This window comes from Haemaphysalis longicornis, unplaced genomic scaffold, assembly GCF_048455015.1.
Source record: "Haemaphysalis longicornis isolate Haplotype H1 unplaced genomic scaffold, Haemaphysalis longicornis Haplotype H1 scaffold_7, whole genome shotgun sequence".
In the NCBI taxonomy this organism is placed as follows: domain Eukaryota; kingdom Metazoa; phylum Arthropoda; class Arachnida; order Ixodida; family Ixodidae; genus Haemaphysalis; species Haemaphysalis longicornis.
In genome coordinates this window covers 108597272-108612100 of record NW_027526422.1, presented here as the reverse complement: position 1 = coordinate 108612100, position 14829 = coordinate 108597272, and the positions used below count along the sequence as shown (strand labels likewise).

At 46.7% G+C, this 14829-nt stretch overlaps 1 long non-coding RNA gene and 1 other non-coding gene across 3 annotated transcripts in view; both read left to right on the top strand.

Moving 5' to 3' along the window:
- Window positions 1-1092: 1092 nt before the first annotated feature.
- Window positions 1093-1165, top strand: Trnap-ugg (transfer RNA proline (anticodon UGG)). Its single transcript is given in 2 exon segments — window positions 1093-1129; window positions 1133-1165. It is a non-coding gene; the product is annotated as a tRNA-Pro (tRNA).
- Window positions 1166-3736: 2571 nt separating this feature from the next.
- The window catches only part of LOC144146802 (uncharacterized), a 36803-nt gene continuing 25710 nt past the window's right edge, over window positions 3737-14829 (top strand). For both annotated transcript variants that reach the window (XR_013317711.1, XR_013317710.1), the window contains exons 1-2: window positions 3737-4066; window positions 7789-7936. This is a non-coding gene — a long non-coding RNA (uncharacterized LOC144146802). The remainder of the gene's footprint in view (window positions 4067-7788; window positions 7937-14829) is intronic.

Genomic DNA, 14829 nt, shown 5'->3' with positions numbered 1-14829 from the left:
TATTTTCAACGTCTGCGCCTTAGTCTGTAATGGCGCGTGCTCCGGCTTCACGGTGGACGTGCAGATTTCTCTGGAGTGAGAGTGGAAGAAAAATAAATTGTGGCCGGACTCAAGGGAAGGACTGAAGTGATTGAGATGGCTGCTTGCAAGACCGAAATTTCTTCCTCGTGGATAGGCGACAGCATTCGTACACCCAGGCACAATGCATTAATTTTTAAAGCAAAGCTTTACTACTTTTGTCCAGTGGTTTCGCACAGGATGCGCAAGTTAACCTTTCGACCGCAGACACACCCCCGGCGACACAGCCCTCGAAACGCATCGCGTGATTCGCCGGGCCCGCTGTCGGCGCTGCGCACAAGGCCCCATTTTAAGTCGTTCTGCTCACATCGCGGCCGCTTCCGTCGCGGCGGCGACGGAGCGGCCGCTCACCTGATCGACAGCCGACCAAATCCGCAGCCTCCCACGCATGCGCCGCTGGGGCGTCTCGGGCGATGTGACTCATTTTGCGCCGCATTCGCCGGGAAAGAAAAACACCTCGTTCGCCGAGAAGGAAAGCGAGGCCGGGCCTCCTTCTGTGAGCGTTGCACGGGACCGGACGGCTTTGAGCCGTGGTCGCCAATACAGCTACATCAAAGGTTAACCAAGACTCTTAACCAAACTGTAATAACACCGTTAGGCGGGCTAGTTGGTACTCAGAATTCATGCTGAATTTTTGCGCAGCGTCCCTTGTTGTATCTTCCTGTCAAGGGACAACAGCGTCCATTGTTGTCCCTTGTTGTTTCGTGTCCCTTGTTGTATCTGTCCTTGTCTTACGCTGCACAAAAATTCAGCATGAATTCTTAACCAAAGTTGAACCAAGAAACCAAGACTCAACCAGACTAAGCCAAGCTTTTGCTTTGCATATCCAAGGTTAGCTGAGCTAAACCGCTTTCCCTCTTTATACCACACAGTACGCTGCTCTAATGAAATTTTGCCCACAACTAGATACCGCAGCACACAGACCAGCCCTACCACTTCTCTCCATCCCTTCCTTTCCTAAGCTGTGGGAGACAGTGTTGATCAGCTGCCGACTGGAGGCCCAAACCGTTACCCGCCGCGGTGGCTCAGTGGTTAAGGCGTCGCGCTGGTGAGCACGAGGTCGCGGGTTCGATTCCCGTCCGCGGCGGCCGCTTTTCTGATGGAGGCGAAAAGCAAAAACACCCGTGTGTACGAGATTTCGGCGCAAGTTAAAGATCCCCACTTGGTTAAAATTAATCCGGAGTCCTCCACTACGGCGCGCCTCATCGTCTGCGCTGCGTCGGCGCGTTAAACCCTACAATCAACGTTCAACCAAGGACCAAACCATTCTGGTGACCTGGGTGAGTATGGCTATAAGAAACACATGGGGGCTAGTACTAGGGATCAGCTTCGGCTATCAAGCTGATTAGGTGTTTATTATTTATCCATCACTACCCCATTTGTCCCTTTCTCCAACCTCCGACACAAAGGGGGTAAGGAAGACAAACTACTATTTGGTTCAAATAGACAGTACGAGACTATGATAACTGACTAAAGTTCTTCCAGGCCCCTAAAACATTATTATTGAATAAAAAATGTTAGGGCCCCAAACCAGCCTTTCGATGATGTGAATGTGAACGCATTAGTTTTGAGTTGGGGACCTGATGTTCCGGCATTGTGTGCATCGTCCTGTTCCACAGCTACTGATAATGTAGACGGGTCAGAGTCCATCGCCGCATACAACGCACCGAAAAAACCTTTACAGAAGTGTCGCGTTGATTGCAGCGTGGTAATTCTATGCACTGTTGCATACGGGAAGGCGTAGCCGAGCCGAGCTCCGTCGCCTCCGACATGCCTGTGGTAGCGTGGTGAAGCGAGCGGCCAGCCAATGTTGCTGCCTCGAAGAAGACCAGAAGCAGAACAGAAGGCAAACTTAACTTGTTTACAGCATGGCGAGAAACAGCCGAAACTAGGCAAGAACAATGCCCAGACGGGCTAGGTTACAGTACAGGACTCGAGCAGTGACAGCAGTGATTCGCTGCTCCACCAGGAATGAACTACAGCATTTGGGCGCTGTAGTTCAGTATATATATATATATATATATATATATATATATATATATATATATATATATATATATATATATATATTGTGAGCATCCTTGGGCAATCTACCGGCACCGGTTGGCACAGTCGGTCTTGGTGGGGTATCATCGGACTGCCATCAGTGCTTCCTCTTCATCTGTACATTATCATCATCATTAGCGAACGTGCTATAGATCTTCGTCCTCATCTCTGTGAATACTCATCATCATGGTGTGTGTACTCGGGCGTTCCCTGCTCGAGCCTCCGAATAAACGGTCGCCCCGAACATCGGCCTCTCCGGTGAACCTTGTCCTCTCAATATATGTATATACATATAGATATATGTGTATATATATATATATATATATATATATATATATATATATATATATATATATATATATATATATATAAAGATCCTAACAACACCCCTATGCCTCCTTTGGCGTTGCAGACTGCCGACCTATCGTTCTATATAGAATTCTGCTATTTCTAGCTAGAATATTGCTAGCTAAAGGAAATTTCTGGTTCAATAATCCAGCTAGAAAAAAAACACGCCTTTTGAAAAAACACACGCATATATATATATATATATATATATATATATATATATATATATATATATATATATATATATATATATATATATATATATATATATATATATATATATATATATATATATATATATATATATATATATATAGCGAATCAGAATAGGAAATGAGGGGCTGGTTGAAAATAAGACAGAAATAAAGTTTGGCAGTCAAGAAAACCTCGGAAAGCAAAGGGGAGGATATGGTAGGTCATTGCAACAGATGCACAATTTGGAAAGAAAGTGGAGAATATATATATATATATATATGACAGAAAATAAGGGTTGGCAGTCAAGAAAACTCGTAGGCACTCGAATCACGGCCCGGGGGTTTAAAAGAAGGTCCCCTTCACCCCGTGTAGTCCGAGTGGCGCTGGCTACCACCCCCAAGTACAGGAAATAAAAAAATACTTAACATAAATACCCGAGAAACTGGTGGGGAAACAGCCCCGCCGGTAGCGTAGTGGTTATAGCACCAGACCGGTATTCTGGAGGTTGTGGGTTCGGATCCCACCCGGCGGGCATTTTTTCACCAATTTCTTTCTTACTCAAAAAATTCTTCATATGTTTCTATGACCCACCACAACCTCCCCTTTGCTTTCCGAGGTTTTCTTGACTGCCAACCCTTATTTTCTGTCTTATTTTCACCGAGCCCCTAATTTCCCATTTTTTGATTCGCTATATATATATATATATATATATATATATATATATATATATATATATATATATATATATAGCGAATCAGAATAGGAAATGAGGGACTCAAAGAAATAACATTCTTAATTCTGTGTTATATATATATATATATATATATATATATATATATATATATATATATATATATATATATATATATATATATATATATATATATATATATATATATATATATATATATATATATATATATATAACTATTTTTCGAGGTAATTGCTCGAATAAAAAAGCAATAAGTGTTTTTTTTGCACATAAAATATTGCAGGTAGCGCTACCAAACATGCCTCCTCCAGCATTTGGCTTGCATAGTTGTCTTGTGCTCCAAGCATAATGGCGCGCACCAATGCTTCTTTGCGGCATGGCGGGTAGCATTGTTTATGTGAGAGATTTGTAACTTTTAAATGTGCCATGCGTGGAGCTTAGAAAGGAAAAACTGCTATGTATCAAACAAATCGGTGTGGCTCTTCGGAGCATCGAATAATTCGTCTGTTGGAGCGTTGTGCCGACAAAGCTGCGAGTACGGAGCGAGCGAACAGGCGTGGTGGTTAGAACAACGCCATATCCAAAATCAGGTACAGCTAGGTGAGCGTGGCTCTCTAATTACTGTGGGACCCACCATGCTGGTACGGACCCGTCGACTTCTCAGGCCAAGCATCGGACTTGCTGAGGGTGAGTAAGCCGCGATAGTTTGTGCGCGCCTTGCGGTCTGCGTGTTGTGTGCCAAAGGCTCCAAAGAGAAATGAGAAAGGACGGGGGAAAAAAACAGAAGCAACCCGCACGATGGTGCGCAAAGTTGCAACTAAAGCGTTCGAGTTAGCGGGGCAAGCGCTCATGCTCCAGAGAGGTCATTTGGACTTGAACGTGTCCTTGCGCAGCTAGTCAGGCCTGTCAAATCTGGCGCCACAGTTCATCTTATGCAATATGTATTCGAACGTGCTGCCAACATTTGTCTTCCTGTCTCGCTGCCTTTTGTAACCCATTAGTGCGATGTGGTTGCAACCAAACGTTGTCTCTGTGATGTGGTGTGAAGCACAAACGCCTTTTTCTGTTGACTGAAACAGGGACCAAAATCGCGTGATCCAGTCTTACGAAGCAGGCCACGCTTCAGACCTGTCGTTTTGCCTCAGCATAAAGCAGAGTGTGCCTCAGTGTGAGCATCAAATAGTAGAAAGTGGTCGCTTGCTTTACGAATGGATTTGAAGGGTGGCGCCTCGTAGGCGTTGTGAAATCTCCCCCTACCCGAGACAGTTAATTCCGTGCAGTTTCGCCTCGCAGCTTTTGTCCTCGCGAGACCGGCTGTCGCCCTCGCGATGGTCCGCCTCGCGGTCCGAAGGCAAGCGTCGTGATATGCGTGCCGTAGAAGTGAAGCTGGGCAACAAAGTCGGGCGTCGTGAAATTGCCGTACTCGTTCGCCAACGCGCCCCGACAGCGTACGCGTCGACCGAGTGCTGGGGGAGTTGTGCTAGAAGAAAAGTAGTCAGGAAATCAAAACGCAGGAGTAGTAGTTAAACAGATGGGAATTGACAAAGTGGAGGGGGGGGGGGGAGGAGAAAATAATATGCAATGGCAGAAAACAGCGAGAGAGTTCGGGCCGTGCACTGGCGAACGAGTACGACAATTTCACGATGCCTGACTTTGTTGCAGAGCTTCACGGGTACGGCACGCATATCACGACACCCATCTCAGAGTTCAGAGTTCATGTAGAGTTAATAGAGGCATAGAGTTCACATACGTGGAAATCGAAGGTGAAATGCGCGCATATGGCCTTGCAGGGAACCAACATTCGGGTGAGTGGGGGGGGATTTCACAATGCCTACAAGGTGCCCACCGATTTATACACTACATGGCTGCCAGTCTGAGTAAAGGGAGGCTGTTTCCAAGCGAATGTGTCGTGGGCCACAAACATTGGGGGTTGGATTCGACATGTTCCACTTCCACATAGTCTGGCAAGTTTGCAGTGTTTTGTCTTCCAATGCCTCCTGCAGAGGCGCAGTCTGCCATACTCCTGCTTCACCTCAGCTGCCCGCTCTCCAAAGTCAATCTAGGGAAATTTACAATTTGCATCCACAGCAGTGCGAAGAATTATGCTAAACGACTTTTTATATTTAAAGTAAAGGGACCCAGAGTTGACTTGTTTGGTTATGCAAACATGATTCCTGTCTGTTGCCCCCACACAGTTTTGGCATGGCCAATTTTCGTCAAGCGCCCTAAAACCGACTGCCTATCTTGAACTGTTTTTGGTGACTTTATATCTTTGCTTAGACCATCATAAATAGCCACACATGTTTCGGGAATGAAACCATTAGGGGGTAGAGTGCCCGACTCTGGACTGGCAACTGAGGCAATGGTGGCTCCCACCTGTAAAGAAAGAAAAAGGGAGAGGGGGTGCGTTTAGATTGCCAGTTGAACGTACTGGTGCACGCAGTTGAACCAGACTTATCGTGGGCAATGCTTTCTCTTTTTTCGTACTGTGATGTCGGCAAAATGGTGGCATTTTAATTCTTACTAACTCCAGCTCACTGCATCACGCTAGAAAGGTACAGAGTGTCGAGGCTCGGCTCTCCTAGCAACGAAACAGCTAGTTCCACAATGCACTGTGCAAACACAGGCAACATCCACGGTTGGCTGCTCGACTTGAAGCCGCAGGTTGCACATTACATTTCAGTGCAACTGTCTGTGATAAAAGTACTCGAGCTGCAGCCATGGCAATGGGATGTGATGTAAGACCGCAACAGCCCCCAAACTGACAAGAAATGCAAGGGAACGCAGTGCTACTTGCAGCTTCGTCACCGGCTGTCGGCTGGCGCATGAAAGCCCTCTGCCATACAATTTTAGGCCCCGTGTGCTTTGAGAAGTTCCGCAAACTGCTCCTGGCTGACGTGCAGGAGCCGTCTGTACTCGCCTGGGTAAGACGCTACCAGCTCTTTGAAGAGTTGGTTCTGCAGGCCCAGCTTCTTTGTACATATCCAATCCTTCATCCAACATGACCTTCATGGGATCAGGGTAGTAATCACCTTTGTCCATACAAAGAGCGAACGCCATCACAACCAAACGAGGTTTCTGTTCCACCTCCATTTCGACGGCTCTAATGCACAAAACATGCGTGGTGTGGGTGCGAGGGGTTTAATGAGCTTGTTGAGTTGACAGTGCTGTTATGGCAGAGAGTGTGGCTGTTTGGTATGCTATGGTGATCCACCTTGTGGATGCGCTCGGCACAACGGACTGCAGTGGACTGTGACGTCACGTCACGTGACGAATTGGACTGTGGATACGGGCCATTGTATGGATATGCCTTAAACATTGGCGGTTAACAATTTTTCGTTAATCAAGGGTCTGTTGCAGCTATATTTGGGTAGAGGTTAAGAACAGCAATAGCTAATGTAGTGTATCACTCCGCTGAAGTAATGGACTAGCGACATCAATGCACTCGTTTTGAAAAGAGATTGCACTTAATGACATCATTTGGTTTTTTCACTTCGGTGGTTTGTTGTCAGTGCAGTGATGTATAAGCAGAATAAGCCTAAAAATAAAAGCGACTCAGGTCACAAAGTATTCTCTGTAGCACACTCACTTTGTCGCATGGAGGAACAACCGGCTGCGGTGATGAGGCGCACGGACAGCCTCTATTGTCAGTCATAAGTCGTACCCGAGTATAAAATAAAGGCTGTGCCAAGCTAGCAAAGCATGTGTGGCTTGTCCTGTTTGTTATCCTTTTGTACTCTACATGTCCCCTCAAAGAATAGGTCACCTTACGCTTGCCCTTGTAAACTGTTCATACCTAATTTAAAAAAACCTGGGCTGTCGTCCGGCCACAATCTGCTGTTGGTGCCCTTGTTTTTGACATTCTGTGGCGGCAGCAGTGCGTTTGCTTTTTTGAATTGTCAGGCATGCAGTGTCACTCATTTGTAAATCCTTTTCAGGAAACCTTATTGGGCTTCTTGTCTAGCATAAACTGCAGACTGAGACCGCCATCTGTGCCCTTTGTGAACATGCTCTTGTAGGCCAGCTCAGTCTGACTGAGTGAACACTTAATGAGTAGAGTGACGTAGTATGAGAATGCAAAGTAATGCAGGCAATTGGGCGAGTTGGTGTATACTCATTTTGGCATTGCTTGTGGACCTTGTTTAAGGCTCACGCTGTGTCACACGGTTCTTTCAATGGGGTGCATCTGGGGTTTCATGATAAAACACCAGTTGATAGTCAGCATTTTTGCGTCCCTTCCTTTCCTCAGCCCATGTGTGTTAGCAGTGTTCTCTAGATAAGAATGCAGCTGTGTACAAGTTTGTTAGCAAACCTTGTGTCATAGTTGCATTCCTCTTTGCTGATTGGACACCTGTGCACATGTTTCGGGTGTTTCGGCTGAAGATGACCACCGCATAATTTTTTTTTAGGAAACACCGAGCACCAACATACCAGCAGTGGGCGGCATGGCTGACCAGTTCTGACCCTGTTCACCAGCAGCACCTTGTGACCCGGCCCCGAAAGGCCACCGAGGATCTGGGTTTTTCTAACTGGGAAGGGCCCCCCACCCCCCACACAGTAGGTGTTCTTACCAGCAGGCTGCATTTGCTGTTTTCATTAAGACGTCTGTCAAGTCAACCAAAACACTCACTAGAGAAAGAGAGAGAAAATAAATAGAAAAACACCAGTTGGGTGTCGGTGTGGCTCTAAAATAACACGGATGAAGGCCTGAATAATTTGTGGTTCAGTGTGTAGACCGTGTAAGTATTAAAGGCATTTTCTTGCTGATGTTACCATGCACAAGAATCTTTGTGTAAATGCAGTGGTAGTTGAGTAATATGAGGCTGTGTATGTATATACAGTTAAACCTGTTTATAACAAAATTGAAGGGGGGCTGTGATTTGCTTGTTATAGCCAATATTTTGTTATTGCAGTAGCAGGCATTCACTCCAGGTATGTGCTGTACTTTTTCAAAGCAAATAGCAGGCAAAATAGCATCCCCCTGCACGGCGGTGCACAACAAAATAACCGCATTCCAGATGCAAAAAAGAAAGGTTACATATCTACTTTATTGCCATGCGAAATATGTGACTCACAATTTAGACACACTTAGCTGCAAAGAAGTCTGTAATTGGATGTTGATGCATCTTGCTGATGCGAACAATGGCCTGCTCAGCTGTGGCCGCTTTGTTCACGCCATCTTCACTGCCCTCGTGCGTGCCGAAGAAGCGGTGCAGCACGCCCACTGCGTCTATACTCGGGAAAAAGTTATGAACGGCAATAGCTCATGTACGTTATCACTCCGCCTAAGCGGCAGACCCGGATGTCAACGGGCGCGCGCGTTTTGAAAGGAGATTGCTGTGAATGCGTCATATCGTCTGCCTTTTCTCGCCTAGTTTGTTTGTTCTCCCTGCAGTACATAACCATATTAAGTCTAAAAAATCATGAAAATAGCTCATGCCATGTTCATAATATTCCCAGTAATGCACTACTTGTGCAGCGCTATGTAACATCCGGTTGTGGTGATGCGGCACAGCAGCAACTTATGTTGCTGTTCCTAAGTTGTACCCGAGTATAGTGCCTCCAATGCCATGGGCACGTTGTTCTCCCGTTCATCAACTGATTCATTGTTGCTGGTTGCTTCAGGTTCGTTGACAGCGCTCACATTGTTGTCACAAAATGACTCTCTGTCAGTCCCGACACCAGTGTCATGAAGTGCTGTCCGTTACGCTGCGGCTGATGTGGCGAAACCGCCAGGCACAGCAATTCGTCTAATGGCTCATTGCTGGCATATGGTGCGACGGCGAATGAGGCGTGCCAAAAGCAGTTTGTAATCGTGGTCTCCATCACAATCATCCGTGCCACTTCCAGCTTCTTGAAACTGGTTATACATTATATACCTTATATTTCCAAAATCGGCAGCGCTCGCCCATGGCCGAGTGGTCTGGAGCGCTAGGTATGTCATTGCAAATGTTTTGCAAGTCGCGAGTTCGAATCCCCGCGGGTACATTCTTTTTTTTATATATAAGTTAACTTTTTCGTTTTCCGCCGATGTTTTCTGTGCTGAGTTCACCTTTTTTGGGGCCGCAACGTTCATTGCTCCACGAACTAGTTCACAGAACGCGCGCAGGCTGACACTGGCACGCTAGCGAGTTCTCGTTGGCGTGCTGTTGCCATAAGCACCGACTGCTTGCGGGCAGTGGGCACTGGCCAGAATCAACAGACCATTGGCCTGGTGCAAACACGCTTTTTACGATACAGGCATGAGTGAGGCAAGCTCCAAATATGGGGGAAAAGCGCATGGCATTTGAGCGTCTGCGGGGACGCGGAGGGCGTTCATCCGCTGCGTAAGCCTCGGCTAGTGATTGCTACGATTCCAAGCTGTCCTAGGAGGTTTATCTTGGGCATTTTACAGCTGACAACATAGCAGAAGTGTGGGACGATGATTACTGAGGTATTGAGAATGCCCATCCAACGATGCCGTCGGATGTGAAGCACGTTGTTTCACAGAACCGAAACTTGTTTGGTTGCTAACCTTGGGCATCGTCCAATCACAGTGCGTCTCCTCCCGCCATCACAGCCTTTAGTTGGTGCGGCCGCCGCAAACCGCGCATGGTAGTTTTTCTTCTTTCGCGCTTTGTAAAATAATTACCGACTTGTCAACCGGATAAACGATGAAAAGTGTGCTAATTTGAGCCAGTCTACACAGTGCAAGCAAAAACGAAACCTTGACAAATTCACTTCCGTGTTCCTTTAAAGAGGCCCCACTCACTGTATGTATGTAACAGCCGCTTGGTGTGTTTTTTTTGGTGCCCACTTAGTAGCCTCTGCTACATTGACAGATTGCGATTCAGGGCCGGCCACTCTCCGGACAATGTCGTGGTGCACCTTGAAGCGTTGGGGCCACCCTGAACTCACAAGAAAGCTGCCATGGCCCATGATGCAGATGAAATCTCTTGCTTTTCTGTGTAGCTAGGTGTTACTCTCAGGCAGATTCACGGCCCGCATGTCCAAAAATTGTTTAAGAACCACCCATTTAACCGCTTCAAAGGCAGCAGCCCTCCATAATTCATGGGACCAAGATTGGCGTGAAAGTCACGAGTGAGTGACCACTATGTGCACGATTGAAAATTTATTTATGCATGACGGGCAAGAAGAAAGGGCAGACAGATTGCGGAAACAGGCACGAAAATGAGGCTAAAGTTAGAAGCGTTAAGCCAACTTCACCCAAATTTCACTTCGGCCAAATTTACATTTGAAAGTACAGTACGTACCACCAAACTGACTGGGACATGACTGGTAGCCTCGTGAAATGCATTGTTAAGTAGTTGTAGGTGTTTAAAACAGCTCCGTCGCAGGCGATAGGGCACCTGCCGGCAGATTGTGAAACAGCCATGAAGCGGAAGTGACATTGTGGCCGACCCTGCGCTTTTTCCTACAGCCAGCCAGGAGAACTGTTTGAGCTCTGCTGGTTGCGCTTATCGGAGGACTGCGGTAAGGGCCCAGCGTTGCGCGCAGGTTTGCCCCGCTCACCGGCTGGGCCCTGGAACGCCACTTCAGCCTGGCTGTAATGGCCGGGCTGTCCTCAATCTTGATTTCAAAATCTCGGATTTTTTTATGGCCGATTGCGCCACGGGTATTTCGGCTGTCATGTTTTGTATCTTGCAGTTCTTTAGGCAGACTATACGGAAATAACGTTTTCAGGAGGCTGAAATTTTGAGTGCAGTTGGCCTTTAAGAGTGCAGGGGTGAGACAGCTGCGCATATTGCGCAGTTTTGATACGAATTTTTTTTCCTGTGCCAAGCTGCTCCAAAAGCATGAAAATTGCAAAAATTGCACCAAACTGCTCCAAAACAGTTTGAGAGTTAAGGATTTTAATGCTCCCGTCAGTTGCAGCGGGAAAAAATGCTTACTGACGGCATAATTTTCCAGCGCCCCAAGGTAATGGGGTTTGATTGATCATGGGATAAAAAACCCGCATAAAATTGCCCCCGAGATAGTTTTTTTGGAAGTCACAATGTAGGGTTGGACATGTTATATTCTGGGCGTTTTTAAAGTTTTCCCATCAAAAACCATTGCAAAGACCTGTAGAAAAAATACTTATGTGTACTGAGGCGACAAACTACTTGTGCAAGTTGATGAAACAACGGCAATTTTCGGAGCGCTGTATCTCCGGAACGACATTACTGGGCGCCGCCATCTTGGTGTGGTGAAGATTAGAAAGCATGGCCGCCGGGCGTAGCAGTTGTTTGTGGTTCAGGCAGAGTGCTCTTCGCCAATTCGTACTTTGTTTTTGGTTATGGGGGTGGCTGGATTTACATTTAGTCGTTTGATCTGTTGCGGGGAAGTTGCGCGATTCGAAAGACGGGAGTTCATCAAAAACGATCTGGTGCCCACGAATTCGCCATGTTTCGGCCTTGACTGTGAGGCGCAGTGTGGGCTTGAAGTGAAATTTCGGACCCCTTGCGGTGTTATAAAATGCTGAGTTATTGCTGCCTTTGACAGCAAGCTTGCGAGCGGCGGGAATGGGATGATCGACACTGAAGAAGTGGCGGCACAGGCTACATCGCCGCAAAATGTTCAAGCAGTGTCCTACAGTGAGACGGGCTAATATTACACGCTAGTAGTCATAGGTGTGCGCAGAGTTCTCGATTAGGGGGAGCAAAGTCTTACCGCTGCGCCCCCCCTTTCCCACTGAAGGGCTAGTGGTCCGAACGCAGTGCAAAGAGGGATGGTTATAAAATTTTTATTTCTATGCAATGGAATTGCAACACATACAAAATATTTCTGAGCAGAAATTTTTACTTTAATGTGTTACATTGGCAAAATATGGGCCAATCTGGCGCCCCCCTTCAGATGATTAGGGGGGGCGGCCGCCCCCCCCCCTGCCCCTCCTGTGCTAGTAGTAATGGTTCATCTACCTAAAGTGAAATTTAATGACAAAAGAGGGGTGGCTAAACATGGCTCAAATTATGATCGTAGTGAACATGTACCTTAGGGATTGAAATGGGAGGGCTGGTGGGGTGCGATGACTGTCACCTCGTTTTTCGGAACTTTTGCTGTGGCTCTGTACTTGTGCGTAAAGTCGAGTATGATTACAAAAATAATGATTTCGGCATTCACATGATACTAAAAATGCTTTACGATTGCTTAGTTTTTCAATTCGATATTTGCAACAGCACTCCACGCTATCTATGCATAATGCCTAAAAATTTTTAAATGGTTTGTAAAATGCAGTTCGTACCTTTTGATACTCTGGTAGAAAAAAGTGTATTGAAAGACTGTTTCAGTGTTATGTACGTTCAAAACCGATTAAAAAGTGCGCTCCCCCTCCTCCCCCCCTCCCCGAGTAGCCAACGTTTTTATTTTTTAGGCTCCTAAGGTGACATAATAAATGTAGCTAACTGCTCCAAATCAAGGTTCTGCTGCTCCAAAATCGAGATTTCGCTGCTCCAAAAACTGCTCCCAAATCTGATTCAGCTGTCTCACCCCTGAGAGTGGCAAAATGCTAACAAGGAAGTGTTCGCGATAAAGAGAAATGAAACATCCTACGGAGTTCTGTGCGCAGTCTCACGGAGTCTTGTTGTCACGGTGCATGCGGGGTGTCGACGAAGATATCGTAGTGTGACTGGCTGAATGAATGGTTCTATGCCACGTCAGATCCAGGTACAGGACATCGGGCAGGCATCGAAGACCTTGCATATGGTAATTGGCTTGATGGCATAGCAGCGGGTGTAAGTCTAGGATTCCACATCCAGAGGAACACAGGCCCGCATTCTCTCGCCCAGCGTGTCACTAGCTCCAGGCACGGAACAGCCAACGAGTTGTCGTAATCAGCGGTGGACGGCTCGCAGAAACAGCAACGGTTGCGATCCGGGGTTTCACCAAAGAACTGTCAAGCCCAGCGTGTCGCAGGTGTCCACTGATCGGCCTCCCAGTTCGATTTTCCTGTACGCTCTAGCTGCAGCTGCGCACTCTTGCTTTTCTTCCTGGTCCACTGGCACCTCATCACACCCTTATCTTCTTGGCGCTTCCCTTCACGCCACGTGCAAGAGCACCGACGATGGCTTCCCGGTTGCTCAAGATAGTGGAAAGCATATTCGTCGACACATCAGTCGCAAGACCTTGCTTTTTTTCGTGCCCGCTGTGCTGGCCTTTATCCTAGCCACCTTCTGGTCTGGTGGTATTGTCTTTTGCTTTCGCTTCTTGCCTGGCTCATGCATATTGCTGGAGTCCATGTTGCTGGAAAAAACATGCACACAATTTCGACAACACAACTCTTGCAGCGCCGGTAAACGAGTAGTAATGGGATAATGGTTGCTGACAGGCGCGGCGCCGCGGCCGTGTAGGGAATAAGATATCTCAAGTTATTTGGCAAAAGAAAACTTTCCCTTTCTAAAAAAAATAAATTCCAAAGCCGGCTTGGGTCAGAGACGAGTTAGATGAATTGCGTGAAATTCCGAGCATTTAAATCTGTAAAAACACGTTAGTGAAGCTATTGCCGCAGGTTTTTTTTCTGTCAACAGTTTTCATTAGGGGTGTGCGAATATCATTTTTTTAATTTCGAAGCGAATTCGAATAATAAAAATAAAGTTCGAATCGAATCGAATATTTTTCGAATACGAATACTTATTGTTTTTTTTGTAAAATAAAGTTTTCACCATCTAGAGACACAAAAACTGCAACTTTATTGCACAACAAATCATACAAAGTAAAATTAGAAATTACACAATACCATTGCACTCAACAGGTTAAGGTCTGCACTCACTTAAATGTTAACATGGAGAAAGGTTAACTGCTCGACATGTTCGGGGAGCATTGACAACCTCCTGCTCATCACGACTCCACCAGATACCGAAAGCAGCCGCTCACATGAGACACTAGTGGTTGGCATGCCCGAGCCCGTGCAGATTGCCGCGCGCTGATACAGTAAAATCTCGATGATACTAATCTCGCGGGACCGCGAAAAATATTTGTATCATCCGAAATTCGTATGAACCAACACAGACCAAAAAATTGAGCGCTGAAAAAAGTTTTCGTTTATTTCTTTTCTTACTTTCGGGTGAAGAAATTCGTGATTTTTTCTGCTTTTTTTTAACCCCCATGTCGCAAAGCAGTCCTTCCTGGAGCACGTAAAGCTTCGCGCTCGTCTCCTCACTCGCTGTGCCCAAGCTCACGCTACACGCCGCAACAGTCAAACGTGAACCGCATGGTGCGTTTTTGCACGCGATTCGCTCGCCTCGGCTCTGCGAGCGCTGTATTTTCACGCCCGCATCGACGATTTCGCGCCCGCGGTAGCGCCTACCTCGGTCAGAAAATGACGCACGATGCGCGCGGCAGAATGGAGGAGCCTGACTACTTGCGACGAGATCGAGACAGCCGGCTTGGCTCCGCCAGCACCCCGGCAAATATTTTACGGGCGCTTTCTAGCGGCGCGGATGATGTTTTATAGAACCGTTTTCGCATGCATT